Genomic DNA, 12,820 nt, shown 5'->3' with positions numbered 1-12,820 from the left:
TCAAACTCTTAAACCCTCCTAACAGTGTTCTGGAATCCTATGTGAGGTAAAACATTGGGACCCTCGTAGCATTTTTCTGAAATCCAATATGAGGGACAAACGCTCAGAACCCATTAGCAGTGTTCTGGAATCCTATGTGAGTGACAAATTTTTGGAACTTCGTAGCCATATTCTGGAATCCTAAGTGACAGACAAACACTCAGAACCTTGCAGCAGTGTTCTGGAATCCTATGTGAGGGACAGACTCTCAGAAACCAGCAGCAGTTTTCTGGAATCGTAAGTGAGGGACGAACACTCAGAACCGAGCAACAATTTTCTGGAATCCTATGTGAGGGACAGACTCTCAGAAACCAGCAGCAGTTTTCTGGAATCATAAGTGAGGGACGAACACTCAGAACCGAGCAACAATTTTCTGGAATCCTATTTGAGGGACAAACTCTCAGAACCCAGCAGCAGTGTTCTAGAATCCTTTGTATGCGATAAACATTCAGAATCTCGTAGCAGTGTTCTGGAATACTATGTGGGAGGCAAACATTCAGAATCCAGCAACTGTGTACTGGAATCCTATCTGAGGGTAAAAATTCAGAACCTTGTAGCAGTGTTCTGGAATCCTGTGTGAGGGACAAACCCTCAGACCCCAGGAACTGTGTAATGAGATACTAATTGAGTGCAAACATTCAGACCTTCATGGAAGATTTCTGGAATCTTATGTGAGGGACAAACACTAAGAAATCTTCATCAGTGCTCTGTATCTTTTGTAAGGAACTAACAAACAGAACCATGTAGCAGTGTTCTACAATCCTATGTGAGGGAAAAACATTTAGACCCTCGTAGCAGTGTTCTGGAATCCTATATGAGGGAAAAACTTTCAGACCCTCATAGCAATGTTCTGGAATCCTATATGAACGACAAACACTCAGAACCCAGCAGCAGTGTTCTGTAATCTTTTGGGAGGGAAAAACATTCACACCCTCGTAACAGTGTTTTCGAATCGAATTTTAGGGAAAAACATTCAGACCCTCTTAGCACTGTTCTGGAATCCAATATGAGGAACAAACACTCAGAACCCAGTAGCAGTGTTCTGGAAACCATTGTGAGGGATAGACATTCAGAACCTCGTAGCACTGTAGGGCAATCCTAAGTAGGGGACAGATACTCAGAACCCAGTAGCATTGTTCTGGAATCCTCTGTGAGGGACAAACACTCAGAACCCAGACGAAGTGTTCTGGAATACTGAGTGAGTGAAAAACTTTCAGAACTTCTTAGCAGTCTTCTGGAATCCTATGTGAGGGAAAAACATTCAGAACATCAAAGCAGTGTTCTTTAATCCTATATGAGGGACAAGCACTCAGAATCCAGCAGTAGTGTTCTGGAATCCTTTGAGAAGGAAAGACATTCACACCCTCGTAACAGTGTTCTGGAATCCTACATGAGGGAATAATATTCAGACCCTTGTAGAATTTTCTGGAATCCAATATGAGGGACAAACACTCAGAGCCCAGTAGCAGTGTTCTGGAACCCTTTGTGAGGGATAAACTTTCAGACCCTCGTAACATTGTTCTGGAATCCTATGTGAGGGACAAACACTCAGAACCCAGCAGCAGGGTTCTGGAATCCCAGTTGAGTGACAAACTTTCAGAACTTCGTAGCAGTGTTCTGGAATTCTATGTGAGGGACAAACAGTCAGAAGCCAACAGCAGTGTTCTGGAATCCTATGTGACGGACAAACACTCAGAACCCAGCAGCAGTGTCCTGGAATCCTATCTCAGGGCAAGGATTCAGAACATCGTAGAAGTATTCTACAATCCTATATGAGCGACAAATACTAAGAAATCTGCATCAGTGCTCGGGAATCCTTTGTGAGGGACAAACAAACAGAACCAAGTAGCAGTGTTGTACAATCCACTCTGAGGGAAAAATATTCAGACACTTGTGGCAGAATTCTGGAATCCTATATAAGAGACAAACATTCGGAACCCAGCAGCAGTGTTCTTTTTTTTTTTTTTTTTTTTTTTTTTTTTTATTTTTTTATATCTCCCAATGTTATTCCTCCCCCCTCCCCCCAACCCACAACAGTCCCTGAAGTGTGATGTTCCCCTTCCTGTGTCCATGTGTTCTCGTTGTTCAATTCCCACCTATGAGTGAGAATATGCGGTGTTTGGTTTTTTGTTCTAACCCAGCAGCAGTGTTCTGTAATCCTTTGGAAGGGAAAAACATTCACAGCCTCCTAACAGCATTCTGGAATCCTAATTGAGGGAAGAGCATTCAGAGCCTCGTAGCATTGTTCTGGAATACAACATGAGGGACAAACATTCAGAACCCAGTAGCAGTGTTGTGGAATCCTTTGTGAGGGATAAACATTCAGACCCTCGTAGCAGTGTTCTGGGATCCTATGTGAGGGACAAACATTCAAAACCCGGCAGTAGTGCTCTGAAATCCTATGTGAGGGGAAACATTCAGAATCCAGTCACTGTGTACTGGAATCCTATCTGAGGGTAAACATGCAAAACCTTGTAGCAGTGTTCTGGAATCCTATGTGAGGGAAAAACCCTCAGAATCCATCCACTGTGTACTGGGATCCTATCTGAGGGCAAACATTCAGAACCTCTAACAAGTTTTCTGGAATCCTACGTGAGGGACGAACACTAAGAATTCTGCAGCAGTGCTCTGGATTCCTTTGTAAGGGACGAACAAACATATCCCTGTGGCAGCGTTCTACAATCCTTTGTGAAGGAAAAACATTCAGACACTCATAGTGTTGTTCTGGAATCCTATGTGAGGGAAAAACATTCAGAACTTTGTAGCAGGGTTCTGTAATCCTATGTGAGGGAAAAACACTTAGAACCCAGCAGCAGTGTGCTGGAATCCTAAGTGAGGGACAAACACTCAGAACCCAGCCACAGTGTTCTGGAATCCTATGTAAAGGAGAAACACTCAGAACCCAGCAGCAGTGTTCTTGAATCCTTTGTGAGGAACAAACACTCTGAACACTCCATCAGTGTTCTAAAATCCTTTGTGAGGGACAAACATTCAGAACCTCGTAGCAGTGTTACGGAGTCTTATGTAAGGGAGAAACGCTCAGTATCCAGCCACTGTGTACTGGAATCTTATCTGAGGGCAAACATTCAGAATCTCGTAGAAGTTTTCTGGAATCCTATGTGAGGGACAAACACTAGGAAATGTGCAGCAGTGCTCTGGAATCCTTTGAAAGGGACAAACAAACTTAAGCCTTTAGCAATGTTCTACAATCGCTTGTGTGAGACAAACTTTCATCACTTGAAGCACTGTTCAGGAATCCTATATGAGGGACAAACCCTCAGAACCCAGCAGCCGTGTTCTGGAATCACTTGTGAAGGACAAGCTTTCAGACACTCCCAGCAATGTTCTGGAATCCTATGTGAGGAAAAAACCCTCTGAACCCAGCATCCGTGTTCTGGAATCATTTGTGAGAGACAAACATTCAGACCCTCGTGGCAGTGTTCTGGAATCCTATCTGAAAGAGAAACACAAAGAAAACAGTAGCAGTGTTCTGGATTCTTATGTGAGGGACAAATACTCTGAAGCCAGCAGCAGTGTTCTGGAATTACATGTGAAGGACATACACTCAGAACCTAGCATCAGTGTTATGGAATCCTACGTAACGGACAAACACTCAGAGCCCAGCAGCAGTGTTCTAGAATCCTATTTAAGGGAAAACCACTCGGAACCCAGCAGCAGTGTTCTGGAGTCCTTTGGGAAGGACAAACATTCACACCCACGGAGCATTGTTCTGGAATCCTATGTGAGGGAAAAACACTCAGAACTCTGCAACAGTGTTCTGGAATCCTATGTGAGGTACAAGCATAGAGACCCTCATAGCACTGTACTGGAACGCTATGTGAGGGGCAAATATTCAGACCTTCGTAGCAGTGTTCTGGAATCCTATGAGAGGTTCAAACCCTCAGAACCAAGCAACAGTGTTCTTGAATTCTACTTTAGGGACAAACACTCAGTACCTAGCAGCAGTGTTCTGGAATCCTACAAGGGACAAATACTTAGAACCCAGCAGCAGTGTTCTGATTCCTATATGAGGGACAAACACTTAGAACTGTGCAGCAGTGTTTTGGAATCCTAGGTGAGGGACAAAAACTAAAAACCCAGCAGCAGTGTTCTGGAATCCTATGTGTGGGACAAAACTCAGAATCTGGTAGCAGTGTTCCGGAATCCTGTGATTGTGAAAATCACTGACAACCCAGCTGCAGTGTTCTCAAATCCTCTGTGTGGGAGAAACACTCAGAACCCAGCAGCAGTGTTCTGGAATCCTATGTGTGGGACAAATACCCCGAACCCAGCAGCAGTGTCCGGGATTTCTATGTGAGGGACAAACCCTCAAAACCCGGCAGCAGTGTTCTCAAATCCTTTTTGAGGGACAAACATTCAAACACTCATAGCACTGTTCTGTAATGTTACATGAGGGAGAAACATTCAGACACTCGTCGCAGTGTTCTGAAATCTTATGTAATGGACAAACATCAGAAAACTGCAGCAGTGTTCTGTAGTCCCAAGTGAGGGACAAACACTCAGAACCCAGCAGCAGTATTCCGGAATCCTATGTGAGGGAAAAACCCTCTGAACCCAGCAGCAGTGTTCTCCAATCCTGTGTGAGGGACAAACACTCAGAATCCATCCATTGTGTTCTGGAATTATATCTGAGGGACAAACATTCAAATACTGCTACAAGTGTTCTGGAATCCTGTGTGAGGGACAAACACTCAGAAACCAGCATCAGTGCTCAGGAATCATTTCTGAGGGACAAACATACAGAACCCGGCAGCAGTATTTTGGAATACTATGTGAGTGTCAAGCACACAGAACCTAGCAGCAGTGTTCTGGAATCTTATCTGAGGGACAAACACTCAGATGCCAGCAGCAGTGTTCTGGAATCCTACGAGAGTGACAAAATTTCAGAACTTAGAAGCAGGGTTCTGGAATTCTATGTGAGGGACAATCACTCAGACCCAGCAGCAGTGTTTTGGAATCCTCTGTGAGGGACGAATCCTGTGTGAGGGACAAACCCTCAGAACACAGTAGCATTGTTCTGGAATCCTATGTGAAGGACAAACACTCAGAACCCTGAGGCAGTGTTCTGGAATCTTATGTGAGGGACAAACACTCATAACCCAGCCACTGTGTACTGGAATTTTATCTGTGGGACAAACATTCAGAGATGTGAGGAACAAACACTCAGAAACCAGCAGCAGTGCTCTGGAATCCTTTGTGAGGGACAAACAAAGCGAAACCAGCGGGAGTGTTCTGGAATGCTTTGTGAGGGAAAAACATTCTCAATCTCATATCAGTGTTCTGGAATCCTATATGAGGGACAAAATCTCAGAACACTGCAGCAGTGTTCTGTAATCCTTTGTGAGGTACAAACTTTCAGAACCTTGTAGCAGTGTTCTGGAATCTTCTGTGAGGGACAATCACTCTGAACCCAGCAGCAGTGCTCTGAAAGCCTTTGTAAGGGGCAAACAAACAGAACTCAAGAGCAGTGTTCTGGAATCTTATGTGAGGGGCAAACTCTCAGAACCCAGCAGCAGTGTTATGGAATCCTTTGTGAGGGACAAACATTCAGATCCTCATAGCAGTGTTCTGGAATCCCATATGACGGAAAAATATTCGGACCCTCGTAGCATTGTTCAGGAATCCAATATGAGGGACAAACACTCAGAACCCAGTAGCAGTGTTCTGGAGCCCTTTGTGAGGGATAAATATTCGGACCCACATACCAGTGTTCGGGAATCCTATGTGAGGGACAAACACTCAGAACCGAAAACAGTGTTCTGGAATCCTATGTGAGGGACAAACTCTGAACCCAGCAGCAGTACTCTGAAATCCTATGTGAGGGACAAACTTTCAGAACTTCGTAGCATTGTTCTGGAATTCCTATTGAGGGACAAACACTCACAACCCAGCAGCATTGTCCTGGAATCCAAGTGAGGCACAAACACACAGAACCCAGCATAAGTGTTCTGGAATCCTATGTGTGGGAGAAACACTCAGAACCCAACAGCAGTGTTCTAGAATCCTTGGTGAAAGAAAAATGCTCAGAACCCTATAGGAGTGTTCTAGAATCCTTGGTGAAAGAAAAATGCTCAGAACCCTATAGGAGTGTTCTAGAATCCTTTGTGAGGGACAAATATTCAAAACCTCGTAGCAGTGTTCTGGAATCCTATGTGAGGGACAAACACTCAGAATCCAGCCACTGTGTACTGCAGTCCTTTCTCAGGGCAAAGATTCAGAACCTCGTAGAAATTTTCTGGAATTCTATATGAGCGACAAATACTAAGAAATCTGCATCAGTGCTCTCGAATCCTTTGTCAGGGACAAACAAACAGAATCCAGTAGCTTTGTTGTAGAATCTTTTGTAAGGGAAAAATATTCAGACCCTCGTGGCAGTATTCTGGAATCCTATGTGAGGGAAAAACTTTCAGAACCTCATGGCAGTATTCTGGAATCATATATGACGGACAAACATTCGGAACCCAGCAGCAGTGTTCTGTATTCCTTTGGGAGGAAAAAACATTCACACCCTCGTAACAGCATTCTGGAATCCTAAGTGAGGGAAGAACATTCAGAGCCTCATAGCATTGTTCTGGAACACAACCTGAGGGACAAACATTCAGAACCCAGTAACAGTGTTCTGGAATCTTTTGTAAGGGATAAACATTCAGACCCCCGTAGCAGTGTTCTGGGATCCTATGTGAGGGACAAATATTCAGAACCCAGCATCAGTGCTCTGAAATCCTATGTGAGGGGAAACACTCAGAAACCAACAGCAGTGTTCTGGAATCCTTTGTGAGAGACAAATTTTCAGAACTTCGTAGCACTGCTCTGGAATTCTATGTATGGGACAAACACTCAAAACCCAGCAGCAGCGTTCTGGAATCCTAAGTGAGGGACAAACACTCAGAACTCAGCAGCAGTGTCCTGGAATCCTATGTGAGCAACAAACTTTCAGAACTTCGGAGCAGTGTTCTGGAATTCTATCTGAGGGACAAAAACTGAGAACCCAGCAGCAGTGTTCTGAAACCCTTTGTGAGAGAAAAATATTCAGACACTCATAAGAGAGTCCTAGAATCCTATGTGAGGGAGAAACACTCAGAAGCCAACAGCAGTGTTCTGGAATCCTATGTGACAGACAGACTTTCAGAAATTCATCGCAGTGTTCTGGAATCCTAAGTGAGGGACAAACACTCAGAACCCAGCAACAGTGCCCTGGAATCCTATATGAGGGACAAACACTCAGAACCCAGCAGCATTGTTCTAGAATCTTTTGTGAGGGTCAAAAACACAGAAACCAGCAGCAGTGTTCTAGAATCCTTTTCGAGGAACAAACATTCAGAATCTCTTAGCAGTGTTCTGGAATCCTATGTGAGGCACAAACACTCAGAATCCATCCACTGTGTACTGGGATCCTATCAGAGGGCAAACATTCAAAACCTTGTAGAAGTGTTCTGCAATCCTATTTGAGGGACAAACACCAAGAAATCTGCAGCAGTGCTCTGGATTCTTTTATGAGGGAGAAAGAAACAGAACCCAGCAGTGGTATTCTTGAGTTCTTTGGGAGGGAAAACCTTCACACTCTCGAATCAGTGTTCTGGAATCCTATGGGATACAAAAACATTCAGACCCTTGTAGCACTTTTCTGGAATCCAAAATGAGGGTCAAAGACTCAGAACGCAGCATCAGTGTTCTGGAATTCTATGTGAGGAACAAACACTCAGGAACCAGCAGTAGTATTCTGGAATCCTATGTGAGGGACAAACAGTCAGAACCCAGCAGGAGTGTTCTGGAATCCTTTCTCAGGGACAAACATTCAGAATCCAGAAACTGTGTTCTGGAATCCTATGTTAGGGCAAACATTCAGAACCTCGTAGAAGAGATCTGGAATCCTATGTGAGGGACAAACAAACAGAACCCAGGAACAGTGTTCTGCAATCCTTTGTGAGGGAAAAACATTCAGATCCTCGTAGCAGTGTTCTGCAATTCTATATGAGGGAAAAACATTCACATTCTCGTAACAATGTTTTGGAATCCTACGTGAGGGAAAAGAATCAGACCCTCGTATCATTGTTCTGGAATCCATTATAAGAAACAAACACTCATAACCCAGTACCAGTGTTTTGGAATCCTTTGTGAGGGATAAACATACACACCGTTATATCAATGTTCTGGAATCTTAAGTGAGGGACAAACAGTCAGAACCCTGTAGCTGTTCTCTGGAATCCTATGTTAGGGACAGACACTCAGAAACCAGCATCAGTGTTCTGGAATCCTATGGGAGTGACAAACTTTAAGAACTTCTTAGCAGTGTTCTGCAATTCTATTTGAGAAACAAACACTCAGAACCCAGCAGCAGTGTTCTGGAATCCTATGTGAGTGACAAACTTTCAGAACTTTGAAACAGTGTTCTGGAATTCTATGTGAGGGTCAAACACTCAGAACCCAGCAGCAGTGTTCTGGAATCCTAAGTGAAGAACAAATATTCAGAACCCAGCAGCAGTGTTCTGGAATCTCATATCAGGGACAAATACTCATAACCCAATAGATGTGTTCTGGAACCCTTTTTGAGGGATAAATATTCTGACAATCATAGTAGAGTTCTGGAATCCTATGTGAGGGACAAACACTCAGAACTGAGCAGCAGTGTTCTGCAATCCTATGTAAGGGACAAACACTCAGAAACCAGCAGCAGTTTCCTGGAACCCTAAATGAGGGAGAAACACTGAGAACCCAGCAGCAGTGTTCTGGAGTCCTATGTGAGGGACAAACACTCAGTACCCAGCAGAAGTGTTCTCGAATCCTTTGTAAGGGACAAACACTCAGAACCCAGGAGCAGTGTTCTAGAATCCTTTGTGAGGGACAAATATTCAGAACCTCGAGGCAGTGTTCTGGAATCCTATGTGAGGGAAAAACATTGAGACCCTCGTAGCAGTGTTCTGGAATCATTTGGGAAGGAAAAACACTCATATCCTCATAGCAGTGTTCTGGAATCCTATGTGGGGAAAAACATTCAGACCCTCGTAACATTGTTCTGGAATACAATATGAGAGACAAACAGTGAAATCCCAGTAGCAATGTTCTGTAAACCTTTTTGAGGGATAAACATTCAGAACCTTGTTGGAGTGTTCTGGAATTCTATGTTAGGGACAAACACTCAGAACCCTGCAGCAGTGTTCTGGAATCCTATGTGAGGGACAAACACTCAGAATCCAGCAGCAGTGTTCTGGAATCCTATGTGAGTGACAAACGTTCAAAACTTCATGACAGTGTTCTAGAATTCTATTGGAACAATAAACAATCAGAAACCACCAGCAGTGTTCTGGAATCCTAAGTGAGCGCAAAACACTCAAAACCCAGCAACAGTGTTCTGGAATCCAATGTGAGGGAAAAACCCTCTGAACCCAGCAGCAGTGTTCTGCAATCCTATGTGAGGGACAAACAATCAGAACCCATCAGTAGTGTTTTGGAATCCTATGTGAGGGACAAACACTCAGAACCCAGCAGCAGTGTTCTGGAACCCTATGTGTGGGACAAACACTCAGAACCCAGAAGCAGTGTTCTAGAATCCTTTGTGAGGGAAAAACCATTAGAACCAAGCAGCAGTGTTGTAAAGTCCTTTGTGAGGGGCAAACACTTAGAACCTAGTAGCAGTGTTCTCGACTTCTTTGTGAGGGAAAAACCCTCAGAATGCAGCCACTGTGTACTGGAATCTTACCTGAGGGTAAACATTCAGAACCCCGTAGAGGTGTTCTGGAATCCTTTGGGAGGGACAAACACTAAGAAATCTGCAGCAATGCTCTGGAATTCTTTGTGCAGACAAACTGACAGAACCCAGTAACTGTGTTCTACCATCCTTTGTGATGGAAAATCATTCAGACCCTCCTAGGAGTGTTCTGGAATCCTATGTGAGGGAAAAACATTCAGACCCTTGTAGCACTGTTCTGGAGTCATCCGTGAGCTAAAAACACTCTGAACCCAGCAGCAGTGTTCTGGAATCCCATGTGAGGGTCAAGTAATCAGAACCCAGCATCAGTGTTCTGGAATCCTGTGTGAGTGTCAAACCCTTAAACCCAGCAGTATTGTTCTGGAATCCTATGTGAGGAACAAACTCTCAGAATCCAGCAGCAGTGTTCTAGAATCCTTTGTGAGAGACAAACACTGTTAACCCAGCAGCAGTGTTGTAGAACCTTTTTTGAGGCACAAACATTCAGAACCTAATAGCACTGTTCTACAATCCTATGTGAGGAACAAACACTCAGAATCCAGCCACTGTGTACTAGGATCCTATGTGAGGGGAATCATTCAGAACTTCGTAGAAGTATTCCGGAATCCTACATGAGGAACAAACACTAAGAAGTCTGCAGCAGTGCGCTGATATCCTTTGTGAAGGACAAACAAACAGAACCCAGTAGTAGTGTTCTACAATCCTTTGTGAGGGAAAAACATTCAGACCCTCGTAGAAGTGTTCTGGAATCCTATGTGAGGAAAATCATTCAGACCCTCGTAGCCGTGTTCTGGAATCCTATGTGAAGGAAAACATTCAGATCCTCGCATCAATGTTCTGGAATCGTATGTGAGGGAGAAACTCTCCTCTGACTCCAGCAGCAGTGTCCTGGAATCCCATATGAGGCACAAGCACTGAGAACCCAGCAGCAGTGTTCTGAAATACTAGTGAGAGACAAACTCTCAGAACCCAACAGCAGTTTTCTGGAATCCTATGTGAGGGACAAACACTCACAACTCAGCAGCAGTGTTCTAGAATCCTTTGCGAGGGACAAACACTCAGAACCCAGCAGCAGTGTTCTAGAACCCTTTGTGAGGGACAAACATCAGAATACAGAAAATGTGTACTGGAATTCTATCTCAGGGCAAACATTCAGAACCTCGTAGAAGAGTTCTGAAATCCTATATGAGAGACAAACCCTAAGAAATCTGCAGCAGTGATCTGCAATCCTTTGTGAGGGACAAACAAACAGAACCCAGTAGCAGTGTTCTACAATGCTTTGTTAGGGAAAAACATTCAGACCCTCGTAGCAGTGTTCTGGAATCGTATGTGAGGTAAAAACTTTCAGACCCTCGTAGCAGTGTTCTGGAATCCTATATGAGGGAGAAACTTTCAGAAGCCAGCAGTAGGGTTCTGGAAAACTTTGAGAGGGAAAAACATTCACACAGTCGTAACAGTGTTCTGGAATCCTATGTGAGGGAAAAGCATTCAGGCCCTCGTTGCTGTGTTGTGGAATCTAATATGAGGGAGAAACACTCAGATCCCAGTAGCAGTGTTCAGGAACCCTTTTCAAGGTATAAATATTCAGACCTTCGCAGCAGTGTTCTGGAATCCTTTGTGAGTTTCAAACACTCAGAATCTGTCAACAGTCTTGTGGAAGCCTTTATGAGGGACAAACATTCAGATGGTCTTTGCAGTGTTCTGGAATCCTCTGTGAGGGACCAACATTCAGACCCTCATAGCAGTGTTCTGGAATCTTATATGAGGGACAAACTTTGAGACCCTCCTAGCAGTGTTCTGGAATCATATGTGTGGGACAAACACTCAGAACCAAACGGCTGTGTTCTGGAATCCTATATGTGGGACAAACATTCATACTGTCGTAGCAGTATTCTGAAGTCCTATGTGAGGGACAAACACTCAGAACCCAGCAACAGTGTTCTGCAATGCTATGTGAGGGACAAACATTCAGAACCTCTAAGCAGGGTCTTGGAACCATATGTGAGGGACAAACATTCAGAACCCTACTGCCGTGTTCTGGAATCCGCTGTGAGGCACAAACATTCAGACCCTCGTAACAGTGTTCTGGAGTCCTATGTGAGGGACAAACATTCAGACTCTCGCAGCAGTGTTCTGGAATCCTTTGTGAGGGACAAACAGTCAGAACCCAGCAGCAGAGTTTTGGAAACCTTTGTGAGAGACAAACATTCAGACGCTCTTTGCAGTGTTCTGGAATCCTATGTGAGGGACAAGCATTCAGACCCTCCTAGCAGTGTTCTGGAACCGTATGTGAGGGAGAATCACCCAGAACACAGCAGCTCTTTTCTAGAATCTTGTGTGAGGAACAAACACTCAGAACCCAGCAGCAGTATTCTGGAATCTTATGTGAGGGACAGACACTCAAAACCTTGTAGCAGTGCTCTGGAATCCTATGTGAGGGACGAAATTCAGACTCCCATAGCAGTGCTCTGGAATACTATCTGAGGGACAAACACTGAGAACACAGCAGCAGTGATCTTTAATCCTATAAGAGGCACAAAGACTCAGAACTCAGTAGTAGTGTCATGGGATCCTATGTGAGGGACAAACTCTCAGGACCCAGCAGCCTTGTTCTGGAATTCTATGTGAGGGACAAACACTCAGAACATAGCAGCATTGTTTTCGAATCCTATGTGAGGGAGAGACATTCAGACCCTCGTAGACGTGTTCTGGAATCCTATGTTAGGGAGAAACACTCAGAACCCAGCAGCTGTGTTCTTTAATCCTATATGTGGGACAAATATTCAGACTGTCGTAGCAGTGTTCTAGAATCCTATGTGAGGGACAAACTCTTAGAACTAAGAAGCTGTGTTCTGGAATCCTTTGTGAGGGACAAACATTCAGACCCTCATTGCAGTTTCTTAGAATCCTATGTGAGGGACATACATTCAGACCATAATAGCAGTGTTCCTGAATCTTCTGTGATGGACAAACACTAAGAAACCAGCAGCAGTGTTCTGGAATCCTATGTGAGGGACAAACATTCAGAACCGCTCAGTAGTGTTCAGGAATCCC

The sequence above is a fragment of the Pongo abelii genome, chromosome 21 (genome assembly GCF_028885655.2).
Source record: "Pongo abelii isolate AG06213 chromosome 21, NHGRI_mPonAbe1-v2.0_pri, whole genome shotgun sequence".
Classification (NCBI taxonomy): domain Eukaryota; kingdom Metazoa; phylum Chordata; class Mammalia; order Primates; family Hominidae; genus Pongo; species Pongo abelii.
Note: the sequence above shows the minus strand (reverse complement) of the source record.